Below are 19,588 nucleotides of genomic sequence, written 5' to 3' on the forward strand. Positions count from 1 at the left end.
TAATCGCTGGGCAAGGCTTCAACCCAAACTCGCTCGGAGATTGAGGTCGCCCTAGCGAACCCGCGCGGCTGGGCTCCCGGCATGGGTAAGCTCTGGGAAGTTCTGAAGCACCGCGAGCGTCTCTAGCCCCTTTCCGGGTCCCTACTCTTCACAGTCTAGGTGGGCCAGGTCTTCACTCACAGAAGTTAACCCAAACACCGCCAGGCGCGGACGTGTACGCGCGTGCGCGCCCGCCGCTCAGGGCAGAGAAGGCGCCTCCGCCGTCAGGAGCGCGCACGCCGCGCCGAGGGGCCCGGACGTGCGCGCTCCCGACACGTCATCACCACCGCCACCACCTCCTCCTCCCCGACCCGCCCCCTCCCTCGCCTCTTCCTGCCGGGCGGTCCTCCTCCCCTCCTCTCTCCGCTCCCTCCGCCCTGTTCCCTCCGCCCTCCCAGGGCTTCGGCGGCGGCAGAGTGAACGGGACGGGCCGGGCCGCAGAACGCTGGGCGGCGGGTGCGACGCGGGCGCCTGGCAGAGTTGTTCCGGCCCTTCCCGCGGAGACGAGAGGAGGTGAGACGAGGGCGGCCTCGTAGGGGCCGGCGGGCGCACCAGTGGCCCGGGGCCGCGGGCTGGGCTGGGGGTGTTGGCGCCGGGGCTGCGCCTGGGGAGGGTAGCTGTGGGGGCCGGGCCGGGACGGGATGCGAGAGGACCGCGGGAGGAAGGCTCGGGACTGTCGGTGGCTCCGCGGACATCGGGAGTTCTCCCGGGCGGCCGCTCCTCGCGGCCGGGGCGGGTCGGCGGGCGGGCGGGGTCGGCGCCCCTCACCTGGGGGCGGGGGTGGTGACTTGGGCGCTCGCCTCCAGATGTGCCCTCCTGACACTGCCGCCGGCTGCTGCCGGGGTCGCCGTCCCGGCAGCCCCACGTCCGGGGGTGGGGGTGGGCGTGTGGGGAGGGTATTTTCTTACCCACGTTCAGGCATCTGTTCGTGACCGCGTCTCGCCCTCGCGCTCCCCCTGTCTCCGCCAGGCACTTTGCTCCGCTCCTGCTGTTGATGCTTGTGGTTTTGCTGGCTGGGATGGGCTGCGTGCTGGGCAGATCTCTACCTGTAAAGAATGCCCCGCTTCAAAGTTGACCGCCTGGCCATGCCAAACATCCCTCGTCCAGGTCGTGGGTATTCAGTGTCCTGATAACTGAGTCAAAGTTTCTGAGACTGGACTAGTACTTTGCACTGGTCGCCAGCGGTGCAGGGCTGGGCAGTGCGTCAGCATGTGGAAAGGGGCCACTGGCCAGCGGGGAGGTGTTCGGGTGCTAGGGAACTGGACCGATAGGATTGTTTCTGATCCCAGGGCAGTGTGTCCAGGTGCTTGTGTATTGTCCCTGTACTTCTTAGATAGGGTCAGTTTAGAAAACGTACCGAAATTTACGTGGTCACTTGTAGAAATGAGAGTTTCATGTAAGTGACGAGAAATACCAACCTTATTTTGCTGATGGTAAGGACAGCTTTCACTTGCCTGATAGATTTCAACGCTGACTGGAAACTTGATTTCAAGGTCTGCAGTTCTGGTGCTGGAAGGTTTAGGGATTTAAAAAAATACATTTAAATTTTCTTGCATGTACTGGGGAGATAGTTGCTTTTTATCATTCTGGAAACACCGTATCACGGAAACCTGACTTTTCTCATAATAGTGTTTGTGTGTGGCTTCCGCTGCACTTCAGTAGAATATCTGCGCATTTGTAGAATGATGGCAGAAGATACATGAAGTTTGCTTGTGGTAAAATTGGAAGTGGATTTTTGCCCATGGAAAATACTGGTCCACAAGTTGCCAGTATTGGAAAACTGGCCTGTGATTCATTATCTCAACAGAGTCCCATGTGAAACTGACAATGAAACTGCAAAGGAGAAAGACCAGGTGAATTTAATGTATACATTATCTTCAAATTGTATTAAATGCTTGTTTGGTTGGGGAGTTAGTTGAGACTGAGACTGGAGTCTTCAATCAGGTCAAAGTGTGCCCTGATATTTTGTATTGACAGGTCATCTGGGGAGAAGTGATGTAGTTGGTCAGTCTTTATATGTGAATGTATTACATAGCCTACATTATATTCTAGGAAGCTGGAAACAAAGTAGTAAGTCCCAGTACTATTGGGACATAGTGAATATACCAACCGACATAAAAGGCATGAAAGGTGTAAATGTGTGACTTTTTTTTTTTTTTGACCTGAGTTATTTGATGGTGATTTTTATATATTATAGTTGCAATGTTCTGTGAATTTTTGTGCCCTTGCTAATTGTTTCATAATTCAGATAATTTTCTTTTCACCTTAGTGGTTATTATGGTGTTTTAAAACTTGAGTAACAGAATTTTATTGGGTATGTGAAACAGTTTTTATGTTTTATCAGCTCACCAGTTTTAAATTTGTGATTTCTAAAAACTTAAAATTTTCTTTGCCTTAACCCAAAGTTGAGCTCATTCAGTTAGTGTATATTTATTTGAACTCAGATGATACAGCATTGAAGCTCAAAGTGTTTTTACCCATTCTTTTGGAGGAATCAAAAGAAGGAATTCTCTTGTGCCAAGTTAAAATACTGTGAATGGGAGCTTTGAGAAATTAGCTTTGAAGAGAGTAGTAGCTAAGTAGCAAAACTTTCTTGTTTTGAGGGTGTAGAAATTGGTCTGAATTCTAGCCTGCTGTTGTCTTGAAGTGGTGTGGGGTCTTAATGGCTGAATAGAGGATGTTTGGAGGATGGATATACTGTAGGCTATGGGATTCCCAGGCACAGAGTTTTCTTTTTGCTGTGTCTCACAAGTTTTAATGAGTTGCTACATGTGCATAGCTCTTGTATGTGTGTTTGTGTGTTTTCAGTTACTCACTTGTGTCTCACTTTTTGCCACCCTATGGACTATAGCCCTGTAGACTTCTCTGTCCATGGGATTTCCCAGGCAAGAATACTGGAGTGGGTTGCCATTTCCTCTTTCAGGGAATCTCCCTGACCCAGGGATCGAACCCATGTTTCCTGCATTGCAGGTGGATCTTCACTGCTGAGCCACCAGGGAAACCTAGGTATAGCGCTTACTTTCTATTCATAGGTCAGCCAGTGGACCTGAGCATGACCAGCAGCCCCAGGCTATTCCAGTCTCTGGTACAGCCTCTTATAGAGATGGTCTTATGAGCATTTGGCACCACAGATAGTGGAGGCAAAGAAAATATTGACTAGAGCCTGAGTATGGTAAAACACTCAGTTTTAAAGGCAAAGTTTAATATTGTGACCATGAAGAAAGACATTGCTTGACTTGACTCTTGGCTTTTCAAAGAATCAGACATGACTGAGCGACTGAACTGAATAATTTTCACTTGATGGTCAGTATTTGAAATTGGATAGAAGTACCTAGCAGTGGACCCTAATAAGGAATAGTTAATGGAATTAAGCAGGACTTGTATCTCAACATTCTCTTTTTCCTACTTCATTTACTTTCCATATTGTACTCATGCAACAGATAGGATACTACAATTGAGTATTGCCAGTTTGTGTTCGTGCTGACTTCTATTTTTCATCTTCTTTGTTTTTTGGTGTAATTTTTGGGATTTTCCTGGGAAACTTCTGTGCATATATTCAGTTGATTTGGAGTTAGATTTGAGCTAACATTATTAGCCTGCTTGAAATTCTGAGCCTCTTTGTTTTCTAAATAACCTTAAAAATAGAAAACACAATTCTTTATAAACACTCAGGAAAAATCTGGTTACAGACTGTGTTGTTGTGATAGACATAGTACAGCCCAAAATATATTCAGTAAACTTTACTTCTCACCCAGTTTAGTAAGCTTAAGTAAGAAAATAAGAAAGTATGTTTTTCAATAAAAGCCTGATTTTCCTAGAATATCAAGTCTAACAACTGTTTGCTGTGCTATTTTTCCCCTTGCCTATTCTAAATTCAACAAGTACTACATGTCTCTAGTCCCTGGCAAAAACTTAATTTTAGTAGTAGGGGATTCTCAGTAATGGAAGTCTATTGAGGGATGCAGGCTTGTGCTGGAGAATTTAACAGGGAAACATCAGGGATGGAAATTCACCTTTTTATAGCTCTGGTTTTCTTTGTACCCAGGTTCTAAGCAAGGGCTTCCCTGGTGGCTCAGTAGTAAAGAATCCGCCTGCAGTGCAGGAAATGCGGGTTAAATTCCTGGGTAGAGAAGATCCCCTGGAGAAGGAAATGGCTACCCATTCCAATATTCTTGCCTGGGAAACCCCATGGACTGAGGGGCCTGGCAGGCTACAGTCAATGGATTGCAGAGTTGGACAGAACTGAGCGACTGAACAAAAACAACAAGGTTCTTAGTTGGGTGGGTGAAGGGCACATATTCACAGTTACATGGACCTTTTTTCCTCCTAAGATTTCCTTCTCCTTTCCTCCTGTCTCCCCTAACCCTTTGCTGAATGAGCCACTGCAACTAGTAGGAGGATGTTGTAGCCCTGGGTTGTAGCTGAACAAAGGCTGAGAACCTTGGTCTTTTGCTAATACTTCCTAAGCCAAATTTTCCCTTCCTGTAATTTGCCTTCTGGTGATGCCAGTAGGCATCTCTCATTTTTGAAGAGACATATAAATTTTGATGTCGAGATTACATATGTAACTAAGAGTGCAATTTATTGCATTGTGTACACATGGAAGAGGACTAGGAGATTGTTTAGCTGAACATTTATGAACGGTTTTGACTGTGACTCACAGTAAGAAATACATTTTATACCGATTCAGCATGCACGTGCGTGCACGCACACGCACACACACACACACACACACACACACACACAAACACGTGAAGTTGAAAGAAAATTTTGGTGAAGTAATACTTGTCATTTTAGGCCTTTGCTGGAGCTGGCTTATCAGTTGACTTGTAAGAGTAGTTATGCCTCTCTTTCCACCCAAGTGCATGTGTAGCTTGAAATTGGCTTTGGTGGGAGTATTTACACCAGGGACATCAACAGATGTTACAGTTCAGAGCTTTTCTCTCTCCTTTGGGTAGCCAGTTAAACATTCACAGTGTACCACTTCACTGCCTACAACATATTTTGATATTTTCTATTTTATTTCATTTTATTAAAAAGATAATGCTGGGTTTTGATGCCAAAATTGATTTTACAGCCTGATAATGGATAACCGTCTATGGTTAAAAACTGGCTTAGTCCACCTTCTTGACTTTGTGGATGAATACACTAAAAAATTGAAGTTCAAGGTCATATAGCTAGTCATTAGCAAAGTGGGGTCTGTGGACTCCTAATCTGAAGTTCTATCTAGTGGATTTATCTCTTTTCCTAACCCATGGAACTCAGAGAGTTTAATATGTGTAAGACGTGTTAAGCAGTTTGAACAGAGATGAATAAGGCATGAACCTTGACCCTGAGGCTTTATGCTTGTGTGGGAGATTAAATATGTAAACGAAGATAATGTAAGGCAGAAAGTAATATGTAGTAAAGAGATAAAGATAAGGAGGTACAAGTTAGAGAGAGGAGGGAGGGATTACCTTTAGTTGTAAGGATATGGGAAGAAGTGACATTTAAACCATGCTTTGAAGAATGGGTAGGATTTGGACATGTGGAAATAGGACGCATAGTAAATAGAGAAAGGTCTTTCTGGGCCAGGGTGATCAAAGGTATAGAGCGAAAGAGCTAGGCAAGAAAGAGTCAGTACCAAATGGTGAAGAGCTTTGAATGGCAGTTTTCCTTTCTGTTTTTCAGCTTATCTTTCACTTTTGTCTCTGCAGTCATTGGTACTCACTTCTTAACGTTCAGTAAGCTCCCTGTATGCTTTGCTCCTGACTTGACTGTGACCCAGAGAGCGCTTAAGTATCCTTAGAGTAAAAGCTGAGGGAAAAATTATTAGTGTAAGAGAAGCAAAGTTGAGTATACCAATCCTAAAACTGTTGGAAAGAAAGGGAAAACATTTTCTTTGTAAGGAGATACCATTATTTTTTGTTTTGCCAAATAGACAGCATCAGATTGGCTGTAGCAGGAAGCAGTTTTGAAAGACTTTTTAAAGCACCTTCTAAAATGTGCTTTCTATATGACTGGGTCTTAATTTGGAGGCAGGTTTGGCTTAGGCAGAAAGGCAGTTGATACAGATCCACAGCTGAGCTGACTAGTTTTCAGAATTTAGGACAGCAAAGCAGGGTATTCATACCACAGCCAGTTGTGAAGACTTGCTAGATTCTTTACTCAAGTAGTTCCTTTGATTTCAGCATTTATGTCTTTGACAATCTGTATGACGGGGGATGTTTTGAAGTCCTGGATGGAGCTTGCTTTGTTCCATAAGGGAATTAGATGGCTGGAAATGAAGACAAATGACAGTATGTTGTATCTGTTAATGAAACTGATTCTCAAGATTTTCTGCCTGTTGAAGATTTCATACTCACTGCTTCTAATTAAAATGATGCACAGTCAATTTGAAGAAGCTTTACTTCTCTTTGACCTACCTATTCTATAAAGTAAAAGCCCTTTTAGATTGTTGCCCAGGTAACACATACAGACTGCTGGAAGTGTGTGGAAAATTTTGGTAATCTTGGTAATGAAGTTGCTATAGTAAAAAAAAAAAAAAAAAAACTTCTTGGTAATAAGTTGGGCTACTTCTGGATAGTTGATAAGGAATTTTGGGGTTGAGATTTGGTTCCAAAATAAATATGAATGAATGTCTAGCCATACTGTTTTACTCATTTAAAGTTCTGATATGTATATTGTCCTGTTACTGTAGGTTTTAGCAGTTTCACATGAACTGCTTCACAAGATAGCACATCCCAAATAGCATGATAAGAGTTTAGAGGCAGCATGCTTCAGATACCTCACACCACTTGAATGGTGCAGCTAATCATGTCAGCACAGAGGTGTTTTTTTTTTTTTTTTTTTTTAACATGTTTTTACAAATTGAGTTGATTAAAATTTTCTACCATCAGTTTTTTTGTGTATATGTGGTACACAGTGTCCTTAATTTAAGCTATGCAAACATTTTCCTAAACACGTACACATTGATGTGTATGTATAACAAACACCGCTGCTGCTGCTAAGTCACTTCAGTCGTGTCCGACTCTGTGTGACCCCATAGACCACCAGTTGTTGGAATTTTTGGTGAGAATACAGTCAACCTGGTAAATGACTAAAAGTAAGTGATTTGGCTCTTTGAAGACTATCTCTTAAGTCACAAATATAAAAGAGCCATGCATACCCATTGGGTTTTTTTTTTTTTCTTTGTATGCCACATTTCCAGGAAAGTAGCACATTTTACAAGTCAAGCATAGAATTCATTGGTATCAGTGAAGGAGTTCCGAATTTCACCCTTACCTGTGTTTTACATGCACCTCTGTTCTGCCCTCCTTATCAGCAGTAGGAAACATTGTATTATGCGCTCAGACACGCAGTTTGCGACCCCATGGACTGTATAGCTTACTAGGCTCTTCTTTCCATGGGATTTCCCAGGCAGTAATATTGGAGTGGGTTGCCATTTCCTCCTCTAAGGGAATCTTCCTGACCTAGGGATTGAACCCGTTTTCCTGCATTGGGAGGCAGATTCTTTACCACTGAGTCACCAGAGAAGCCAGGCAAAATTACAGGACCTAAAAAATCAAACTTCCACCAGAGGGGATGCAAATAACAAACACTATTTTTAGAGAAAATACAAACTTGTGGTTTTTCAGTTTTGAAGGTTTAAGAGAAATGTAGCGCTAGTTTTTGATAAACAAGGTTGAGTGTTTATTCTGTGCTTCAAGATGTACTTTGTCATTTTTGAGCCCCATTTCTAAGAGCATTGTATAAATGCGAATGTTTGTTAGAGTGGTTATTAGGTATTTCCTTCAATAGTTTCTCTTTAGTAAATTTATCTTGATAAGACACTTGGGATGAATTATATCTTTGTTTAGTGAGAAGTCAACCTCTGAAGGGAGACTATACGTATACTGGCAGGTGATATGGTTTCTTAGGTTGTTTTATAGTAATTTTGTTGTCTCAGCAGCTAATAGCCATCTGACCTTAATCATTTATTATTTTATTTCCACAGAGATCCCTCATGGGCTGTATTCTTTCATTTAAAATCTCTGTCTCATATTTTGCCCTACTGTTAGTGGTCAGGTTTGGGCTAATGTTAAAGACTTTGTCCTAGTCTTTCCATGCAAATATGTTGCTTATCAAGTTGGTACTAAATTGTAATTTAGTTAATGTCCTCTTTCCTGCATCTATTTTTCTCTCTTAATATTCTAGAATCTTCTTTTAACACTAACCCAAACTTCCTGGTAAACTTAATGGGAAAAATGAAGTTAGATGTTATTATTCAAATCTTTGGACCACCTGTTTGCTAGTACTACAGAACCTGTAAAAATTTTTTTGCATAAGTTTGTTTGTTGTTCAGTTGCTAAGTCATATCCAACTTTTTGTGACCCCATGGACTACAGCATGCCAGGCTCCCATGTCCTTCACTATCTCTCAGAGTTTGCTCAGATTCATGTCCTTTAAATTGGTGATGCTATCTAACCATCTCATCTTCTGCATGAGTTAGGCAGCTTAATTTTTCAGTAATGAGTCTAGGCCTCTAATTTTGTATTTATTTTATTTAATTTTTAAATTGAACAATAGTTGATTTAAAAAATGCTGGTTTCAGGTGTACAGCAGAGTGATTATATATACAATCACTCTGATTATATATATAATCAGAGTATGTATATATATATATATAATCAGATTCTATATATATATAATCAGAGTGTATATGTATATATATATAAACACACACACACACACACACACACACACACACACACACACAAGATCTTCGTGACCCAGATAATCACGATGGTGTGATCACTCACCTAGACCAGACATCCTGGAATGGGAAGTCAAGTGGGCCTTAGGAACCATCATTACGAATAAAGCTAGTGGAGGTGATGGGATTCCAGTTGAGCTGTTTCAAATCCTAAAAGATGATGCTGTCAAAGTGCTGCACTCAATATGCCAGCACATTTGGAAAACTCAGCAGTGGCCACAGGACTGGAAAAGGTCAGTTTTCATTCCAGTCCCAAAGAAAGGCAGTGCCAAAGAATGCTCAAACTACCACACGATTGCACTCATATCACACGCTAGCAAAGTAATGCTCAAATTTCTCCAAGCCATGCATCAGCAATATGTGGACCGTGAACTTCCAGATGTTCAAGCTGGATTTAGAAAAGGCAGAGGAACCAGAGATCAAATTGCCAACATCCACTGGATCATCAAAAAAGCAAGAGAGTTCCAGAAAAACATCTATTTCTGCTTTATTGACTATGCCAAAGCCTTTGACTGTGTGGATCACAATAAACTGTGGAAAATTCTGAAAGAGATGGGAATACCAGACCACCTGACCTGCCTCTTGAGAAACCTGTATGCAAGTCAGGAAGCAACAGTTAGAACTGGACATGGAACATCAGACTGGTTCCAGATAGGAAAAGGAGTACATCAAGGCTGTATACTGTTACCCTGCTTATTTAACTTATATGCAGAGTACATCATGAGAAACGCTGGGCTGGAAGAAGCACAAGCTTGAATCAAGGTTGCCGGGAGAAATATCAATAACCTCAGATATGCAGATTACACCACCCTTATGGCAGAAAGTGAAGAAGAACTAAAGAGCCTCTTGATGAAAGTGAAAAAGGAGAGTGAAAAAGTTGGCTTAAAGCTCAACATTCAGAAAACTAAGATCATGACATCCAGTCCCATCACTTCATGGCAAATGGATGGGGAGACAGTGGAAACAGCGGCTGACTTTATTTTTTTTCTGGGCTCCAAAATCACTGCAGATGGTGATTGCAGCCATGAAATTAAAAGACACTTACTCCTTGGAAGGAAAGTTATGACCAACCAAGATAGCATATTCAAAAGCAGAGACATTACTTTGTCAACAAAGGTCCATCTAGTCAAGGCTATGGTTTTTCCAGTGATCATGTGTGGATGTGAGAGTTGGACTATAAAGAAAGCTGAGTGCCGAAGAATTGATGCTTTTGAACTGTGGTGTTGGAGAAGACTCTTGAGAGTCCTTTGGACTGCAAGGAGATCCAACCAGTCTATCCTAAAGGAGATCAGTCCTGGGTGTTCATTGGAAGGACTGTGTTGAAGCTGAAACTTCAATACTTTGGCCACCTGATATGAAGAGCTGACTTACTTGAAAAGACCCTGATGCTGGGAAAGATTGAGGGCAGGAGGAGAAGGGGATGACAGACAATGAAATGGTTGGATGGCATCACTGACTCAATGGACATGGGTTTGGGTGGACTCTGGGAGTTGGTGATGGACAGGAAGGCCTGGCGTGCTGCGGTTCATGGGGTCGCAAAGAGTTGGACACGACTGAGTGAACTGACGTGAACACACATATAAATGTATATATAATTTTTGATTATTTTCAATTACAGGTTACTATAAGATATTGAATATAATTCCCAGTACTATATATTAAATCCTAGTTGTTTATTTTCTGTATGCTATGCTAAGTCACTTCAGTCGTGTCCGACTCTGTGTGACCCCATAGATGGCAGCCCACCAGGCTCCCCCGTCCCTGGGATTCTCCAGGCAAGAACACTGGAGTGGGCTGCCATTTCCTTCTCCAGTGCATGAAAGTGAAAAGTGAAAGTGAAGTCGCTCAGTGTCCGACTGTTAGCGACCCCATGGATTGCAGCCTAACAGGCTCCTCCGTCCATGGGATTTTCCAAGCAAGAGTACTGGAGTGGGGTGCCATTGCCTTCTCTGTATTTTCTGTATAGTAGTGTGTATATGTTAATACCAAACACTCAGTTTATCCCTCCCACCCTCTTTTTCCCCTTTGGTACCGTAAGTTTTCTCTGCCTGTGAGTCTATTTCTGTTCTGTAAATAAGTTCATTTGTATCACTTTTTAGATTCCACATATAATATTTGATATCATATGATATTTGTCTTTCTCTGGAATAATTCACTTAGTATGATAATCACTAGGTCCATCCGTTTTGCTGCAAATGGCATTATTTCATTCTTTTTTATGGCTGAGTAATATTCCATTGTGTGTATGTACACCACATCTTCTTTATCCATTCATCTGACAGTGGATACTTAGGTTGCTTCCATGACTTGGTTTTTATAAATAGTGCTGCTATGAACAGTGGGGTGTTCTAATTTTTTTAAAATTTTGATGTGCATTTTATATTTCTTGTTGGCACTGTCAATAGTTTTGATAGGTGAAACAGGTTTCTCCCCTTGCACTTGATTTCACAAACAATAAAATAGCAATCTCTACCATATGAAGATACCAGATAAAGGTTTTAAAGAATAATCCAATAATAGTAGTTCATAGAAGCTAGTTCATTTAGCAGTTGATGTGGTGCTTCTCATTTTACTTGTAAGTTTCATTATGTTTACATGCTAGTCATGGTGGAACTTTATTATTATGTGCCATTGAGAATTTATTTTTCTAGATAGAGAACTTTGGTAATTTTTATACTTGTGAAAATTTCATTTGGAAGAGGAGCATGATAGTAGATTTTATAAATTATGGTTGGTCAAAGTGAATGGAAAAAAACATGTGCTTTAAGCCACAAATTACTGAAAACATTTTTTGGTTTTGTGGAACACAAGGTAGGTAGAGCCTAAGAGCTCAATTTTCGATGTAGTGTTGCAGTTAAATTCTGAGAGCATAAGTGATTTGCCACAGTTTTTCCTCTTTGCATAATAATAATAACAAAAACTAACATTATTGAGTGTGAATGGGTTAGTTATTCTATAAGATAATGTTCATTATCTAGTTAATCTTCACAATAACTACCTGAGGTAGGAACTATTACAGTGTCCAGTTTGCAGGTGAAGGAACAGACTTAGAGAAGGTCATAACTTATGATTACGCAGCTCATAAGAGGCAAGTCTCTTTCGCTACTAAATTACCTCATAGCAACTCTCAACTGCTACTCTATATTGATGATTTCTTTAAATGGGGTTGATGATACTTGCCTTGAGTGTTTTGTAGGGTAATTATGAGAACCTAAAAAGGTAAGATTTACAACAGGAAACCTATAAATGTGCCTGGTGTTTTCATTTTACTGGGAATTTTTTTGAGAAGCCAAAGAAGTCTTTGAAATAGATAAGCACATATATTACTTTTAATCACTAAAATAAGTCAAACCATAAAATAAATCGAGCAAACAGATTTTGATAGGCTGCTGTCTGAACAGCAGAAGACATGTTTTGTGTGGGTCCAGATGATCAGTGAGTGAAAGGCAAGTGGAGGCAGAAATGTAGGGATGTATTGAGTAGAAAGTGGATTGGATCATCTCTAGCAACCTGAATTCTTTCTGCAGTGAGGAGGAGTATTAAGTAACATTAGATGATCTCAGAGATGCTTCCAACAGCAAGATCTCTGAGTGTTTGTAATGGGTGACTTTTATTTTATTCTTGTACCTCAAAATAGCTAGATATACCCCCAAATGTTTTTATTTTAGCTTGGATAATTAACAATCACTGTTCTTTAAATGTCAGTTTATTTATTTATTTTTTTTGCACTGAGGGTGGAAAAATATATTATGGTTGCCTGGAGAGAATATATTTATGTATTTTGCTTTTTTCCCTACAAGATAAACAGATTTTTTTGAGGGTGCAGTGGGTAAAACAGCTTAATAGTATATTGTTGCTTGCTTGCACTTAATACTTTTTTGTAATTTCCCTCAAATTTAGATTTCATAAGTTTGTATTTCCAAATGAAAGTTAACATTATGAGTATGAAACGTCATTTTTATTGTATGGGGTGTTACAGTTTTATGGCTCTTTATACAGTTGGTTTCATTCTCTGACACTGTTTTATTCAGCAGGCATTTGTAAGGCAAGGAAAGGATTCAGTGCTTGAGAAACAGAGATAAGAGATGGTTAAGAAAATGACAGTCATATTGGAGAAACATACAAGTACAGTGGGGTGTAGCCAGGATGGGGGCAGTGTCGGATGTGTCTTACAGGAAAGCTTCAGAGGGTTCTGTAACCTGGTCTGAGTTGAATTTAAAGAAGGTGAGAGAGGCCTCTTAGGGGTATGAAAATTTGAAGTTGTAACTCTTTACTTGGGTAGACCCAGTAGCTCCTTATCTTCTTTCTGAAACATGCAGAAACCCCCAAATGGATGTAATTTTTTATAAGTAAGTAATTAAAAATAAAGCTCTCACTGAGAACTTACTTTTATTTTATATATGATGCTGTGGTTTCTAAAGTAGCAGATTAAAAAGAATAATATAGAATTGAAATGGTGTCATAAATATACATACTGTAATAACAGATTGCTGACATTGATAGCAAGGAAGAAATAGGAAAAACTAAAAAAAAAAAAAAAGAAATAGGAAAAACTATACACACACACACACACACACACACACACACAACCCAACTCTACAAACCATAGATAGTAAAGGAAAACAGCCTTGCACACCCATTTAGCTTTGGGTATCTGTTGTATTTCTATTGGTATATATAGAATAATAATGAAAGTTTGTCATGTTCTCTCTTATAAGAAAAGGTTAAATATATGGTCTGTATAGTTCATTTATGAAGACATTAAAGTTTTTTCTTAGGAAGATTTTAAAGTATGAAATAGTGTGAAAACCAGAGAGTAAACTCTTATGTCAGTTATCAAATTGTTTATCTTGAGTGATTGATTTCCAAAGGGCTTTGAATAACCTTAGATTTAGTTTTTTTCTTATATATGACACATCTTTGTTGTTGTCTAGTTGCTCAGTCATGTCTGACCCTTTTTGCAACCCCTCTGTCCAGGCTCCTCTGTGCATGGAATTCTCCAGGCAAGAGTAGGTTGCCATTCCTTTCCCCAGGGGGTCTTCCCAACCCACATACTGAACCCACGTCTCCTGCATTGCAGGTGGATTCTTTACTGCTGAGCCACCGGGGAAGCCCATATGACGCATATACTGCATATTTTATGGAATATTAGACATAGTTCAGACAGTAAAGAGTCTGCCTTCAATGCAGGAGACCCAAGTTTGATCCCTGGGTTGGGAACATCCCCTGCCGGAGGGCATGGCAACCCACTCCAGTATTCTTGCCTGGAAAATTCCATAGATGGAGGAGTCTGGCGGGCTATAGTCCACAGGGTCGCAAAGAGTTGGACACGACCGAGAGACTTCTCTTTCTTTTACTTTCAGACATAGTTCAGCACAGTCTTTGCTGTGTAACATTGGCTAGAAATTATTTGCTTATATTGTTCATTTGCTAAGTCCTGTGTGACTCTTCAGAGAAGGCAATGGCACCCCACTCCAGTACTTTTGCCTGGAAAATCCCATGGGCAGAGGAGCCTGGTGGGCTGCAATCCATGGGGTTGCAAAGAGTCGGACACGACTGAGTGACTTCACTTTCACTTTTCACTTTCATGCATTGGAGAAGGAAATGGCAACCCACTCCAGCGTTCTTGCCTGGAGAATCCCAGGGACAGGGGAGCCTGGTGGGCTGCTGTCTATGGGGTCGCACAGAGTCGGACACAACTGAAGGGACTTAGCAGCAGCAGTGTGACTCTTCTGTGACCCCATGGACTATAGCCCACCAGGTTCCTCTTCCATAGGTTCTCCAGGCAACAGTACTGGAGTGGGTTGCCATTTCCTTCTCCAGGTATTTGCTTATATAAAATATCAAACTTAGGATTCTTGACCGTTTGGGTATTAAGTCCTTTTGAGAGTATGGACCAGGTTGTCTTTCTCTTCTGGATGACTTATAGTTGTCTCTCTCAGTCTAGATGCTATCATCTTGAAAGCCTTCACTGAGATTGTAGACTGTTAGAAATCTGTTAGATATCTCTTATCTGTGTTTTTGGAGCATCTTATTTTCCTCCCTGTTGTGATACTAATAACATTGCATTGTACCTTGTCTGTTTTTACTTTAGACTACAGTATAGGCATTTTGAGAACAAAAGCTATTTTGTCTAGGGCTCTTGAATTGGTGTCCCCTTGATTTGAATCTTGGCTGTGTGTGGCATTGGGGAAATTATCTGTAAAGTGGGGATAATCGTACTACATAGAGTTATTTATCTTGAATATATTAATGAATGTAGAGGATAAATAACACAGTTTCTGGCATATTGTTTAGTTCTCATAAATGTTTCCTCCTCCTTTTTTTTTCTTACTGTGTCTGGCATTTACTTTTAAATGCTTTTAAAAGTATTACTACAGTAGTACTTTTAAGGTGGTTTTGTAAACTATGTTAGAGCTCATTTGGATCTATCATTATTAAATGAAAATTTCTTAAAATGAATAATAACTAGTATATAAAAAATACAGTCTTTGAGCTAGATATCAGCAAGTCATGTAGTCTCCAAATTTCATTATCAGCCTGAAAAACTTTCTCCAGGCCTTGTCAAGCATGTAATTGTTGTGATGGCAGTGAATTTCAAGTAGGTGGGCCTGGTGCTCTGTCTGTGGTGACCTGGAGGATGGGGGTAGGGAAAGAGGGGGAAGCTCAAGAGGGAGGTGATATATATGTATATAATTATGGCTCATTTGTGGTGGTGTATGGCAGAAACCAATACAACATTGTAAAGCAGTTTTTTTCCAATTTAAAAATAAAAAATAAAGATGCTTCTGAATGTAAAAAAATTAAGTAGGTGGAAAAGATTGTAGAATTCCTTTTTCTGAATTTGCTGCTTTCTGACCTTGTTCACTTGTCTTGGTGGCTGTGCCTCTTACTGCCATCATCTTGGCCTTGTTATTGATCTGTTTCTTGGAAGGAAAGAACCCTGTCTGACAAACTTACTAGCTGTGTGACCCTGGGTAAGTAACCTTACTTCTGGGTTTATATATGTGTATAATGAAGTAATAATAATACCTCATGACTCTGAAATTTTAGAAATAGGTGCCTGGTGTATAGAAGGTGCTTCGTAGATGGTAGGTATTCTTAGCTCTCTTTTCAAGCCAGAATGCTTGGTATTCCTTCTTTATTAGTAACTTTGTTTGACAGCAGCAAACCAAGAAATAGGGTAAAGGAGAGCTGGATCACCAGGGGAATGAAAGCAGAGATTTTGCACCAGCATTCTTGACCTCAGATGGGAGATGGGTGGGAAGGGCCTGTAGCTTTATGTGAAGGAGGATGGGCAAAACCTGATTGGATCAGATGTAGCATAACATCTGTAGTCTGGCCTAAACCCTCATCAGCTGGTTGGGTGGTTTTTAATTTACTTAAAATTTAAAAGTTTGGTTTATTTTTTAGTTATTAAAATGCTTACAATACTAAACTACTTACTTGATTACAGAATGATTTTTCAATGAGCTGAGCACAACTTATTCAAGGCTTATGGACTATAGAGCTGTTCCTCTGTGATAGTGTGTTAAGACATTTCTAGAAACGAAGTGTCCCCTACCCTGCCTCCCCCCACCTATCCTTTACTCGCTTAGTGCCACAGGTTGTTGAGATCTATATGACTGCTACTCCTGTTGGGATCTGTCATTTCATTACATCTCTCTGTTGTTTGCAAGGCGTCATGTTAAGTGCTGTGGAGGAATGTAAAGAAGTAAAACCATGTATTGCAGGAAATTGATTGCAATGGGGAAAATGATACATACATGTATTAAAAATAACTAATTTTTTAAAAACCAGAATTATTAACTAAAACATCTTATTTTCTGAGCCCAATGTCCCTAGGGTCATTTAAGGTAAATAGTTTTGCTGGAAAAAAAGTCTTAGGCTGTTGTTATGCAAGTGTCAAACTTGCATAGAAAAGTTGGAAACTGAAGTTTCTGACTAATGTTAATTTTTCCATCTTATTTGTGAACCTTTATTAGCATTATCTTGTACTGATTCCTTCACTAATATCTTCTAACAATTTAAAAAATTATTTGTCACCTTCAAATGTGATAATTGAAAAGTTGGTTAATTATTCTGTGTCTTTCAAAGCAGAATAAGTTAAATCATCATGATTTAGATGTTTTCCTATGGTAGTATTTTATCTTAGTTTGTGTCATTTGCAGCAGATCATCAAGTTAGTGCTGTATTTATTATTAAATCTAGTATAAATGTAGTATCTTTACTGCAGAATGGTGCACATTTTGATCAAAAGAAGCACTGCCACCCTCCCTGTCACCTCCAGCTGTACCTTGACTAATATTTGGATATAAAGGAATCTAATCAGATTGCTCTCTCCTTTGATTTTCCTGTTGCTGACTTCCTGTCATTCAGATCTCTGCTTAAAAAAATTTTTTTGAGTGTTTCCTGAACCACCTAATCTGAAGTGGTTCTTGATGCTCTTGGCTTGCTCTGCCACGTTGCCCTATGTATTTTCATGCAGAATACTTATCCCTGTCATAGAAACTTTCTTCTTTCCTTTCTCCCCCCTCTCCCTTTCTTCACTCCCTCCTTCCTTTCTTCCATTCTCCAGTAGCTTGTATGCTCTTTGAGAAGAAGGACTTAACTGGTTTTTATCACTTCTGTTATCTCTAGAGCTTCAAATAATTCGATCAATAAAGTTTTGTTACTGTAGAATGAAACAGACATTCTTTCCCCTAAGTAGCTTTATGACTGTCTTGAAAGTTCATTTTACTTCATTATGCCTTGGTTTCTTCCATTGCAAAATGGGTGGGGGATGGGAGAGGAAAGAGATTGAATTAGATTATTTCTAAAATTTCTGCTGTTAGCTTGTGGTGAGCTTTGAGTCCTGCTCTAATGGTGTTGATGAAGTTGGGCTTAGCTACTTAATTATTTTCTTACTCTTCTCTTGAAACCAGTAGTGCATATTTATATTTGTAAGATTACTGACAGCATTGGTGAGTTAACTCTGATTGTAGACTCAGTTTTTTGGTGTATATAGATTATTAAAGAGATTAGATCTGCAACATGATTTCTGTTTTGATCAAATTAGGTTCTGTGGCATATCCAAGTATTAAGTTGAACTGATCTTTCTGGTATTTACTCTAAATATCAGGAAATTTTCAGATCAGATCAGTCGCTCAGTCGTGTCCGACTCTTTGCGACCCCATGAATCGCAGCACACCAGGCCTCCCTGTCCATCACCAACTCCTGGAGTTCACTGAGACTCACGTCCATCGAGTCAGTGATGCCATCCAGCCATCTCATCCTCTGTCGTCCCCTTCTCCTCCTGCCCCCAATCCCTCCCAGCAGCAGAGTCTTTTCCAATGAGTCAGCTCTTCGCATGAGGTGGCCAAAGTACTGGAGTTTCAGCTTTAGCATCATTCCTTCCAAAGAAATCTCAGGGCTGATCTCCTTCAGAATGGACTGGTTGGATCTCCTTGCAGTTCAAGGGACTCTCAAGAGTCTTCTCCAACACCACAGTTCAAAAGCATCAATTCTTTGGCACTCAGCCTTCTTCACAGTTCAACTCTCACATCCATACGTGACCACAGGAAAAACCATAGCCTTGACTAGACGAACCTTTGTTGGCAAAGTAATGTCTCTGCTTTTGAATATGCTATCTAGGTTGGTCATAACTTTCCTTCCCAGGAGTAAGCGTCTTTTAATTTCATGGCTGCAGTCACCATCTGTAGTGATTTTGGAGCCCAGAAAAATAAAGTCTGACACTGTTTCCACTGTTTCCCCATCTATTTGCCATGAAGTGGTGGGACCTGATGCCGTGATCTTTGTTTTCTGAATGTCGAGCTTTAAGCCAACTTTTTCACTCTCCACTTTCACTTTCATCAAGAGGCTTTTGAGTTCCTCTTCACTTTCTGCCATAAGGGTGGTGTCATCTGCATATCTGAGGTTATTGATATTTCTCCCAGCAATCTTGATTCCAGCTTGTGTTTCTTCCAGTCCAGCATTTCTCATGATGTACTCTGCATATAAGTTAAATAAACAGGGTGACAATATACAGCCTTGATGTACTCCTTTTCCTCTTTGGAACCAGTCTGATGTTCCATGTCCAGTTCTAACTGTTGCTTCCTGACTTGCATACAGGTTTCTCAAGAGGCAGGTCAGGTGGTCTGGTATTCCCATCTCTTTCAGAATTTTCCACAGTTTATTGTGATCCACACAGTCTAAAGCTTTGGCATAGTCAATAAAGCAGAAATAGATGTTTTTCTGGAACTCTCTTGCTTTTTTGATGATCCAGCGGATGTTGGCAATTTGATCTCTGGTTCCTCTGCCTTTTCTAAAACCAGCTTGAACATCAGGAAGTTCACGGTTCACATATTGCTGAAGCCTGGCTTGGAGAAATTTGAGCATTACTTTACTAGCGTGTGATATGAGTGCAATTGTGTGGTAGTTTGAGCATTCTTTGGCATTGCCTTTCTTTGGGATTGGAATGAAAACTGACCTTTTCCAGTCCCTTGGCCACTGCTGAGTTTTCCAAATGTGCTGGCATATTGAGTGCAGCACTTTCACAGCATCATCTTTCAGGATTTGGAATAGCTCAACTGGAATTCCATCACCTCCACTAGCTTTGTTTGTAGTGATTCTTTCTAAGGCCCACTTGACTTCCCATTCCAGGATGTCTGGCTCTAGGTCAGTGATCACACCATGGTGATTATCTGGGTCGTGAAGATCTTTTTTGTACAGTTCTTCTGTTTTAGTCATCTCTTTTAATTAATTTCAGTTATGAGAGTTATGATTTCTATGAAATGAACTTTGAGATAATATACATATAAATAAAATGAAAGTTTA

At 40.5% G+C, this 19,588-nt stretch overlaps 1 protein-coding gene across 2 annotated transcripts in view; it reads left to right on the forward strand.

The window, feature by feature from the left end:
* The first annotated feature begins 364 nt into the window (after nt 1–364).
* The window catches only part of RABGAP1L (RAB GTPase activating protein 1 like), a 740,636-nt gene continuing 721,412 nt past the window's right edge, over nt 365–19,588 (forward strand). Inside the window, exon 1 of one of the 2 annotated variants that reach the window (XM_027565384.1) lies at nt 365–552. The gene's annotated coding sequence lies outside the window, so the exon portion shown is untranslated. The remainder of the gene's footprint in view (nt 553–19,588) is intronic. The other variant, XM_027565383.1, reaches the window with a different exon arrangement.

The sequence above is a fragment of the Bos indicus x Bos taurus genome, chromosome 16 (genome assembly GCF_003369695.1).
Source record: "Bos indicus x Bos taurus breed Angus x Brahman F1 hybrid chromosome 16, Bos_hybrid_MaternalHap_v2.0, whole genome shotgun sequence".
NCBI classification, from domain to species: domain Eukaryota; kingdom Metazoa; phylum Chordata; class Mammalia; order Artiodactyla; family Bovidae; genus Bos; species Bos indicus x Bos taurus.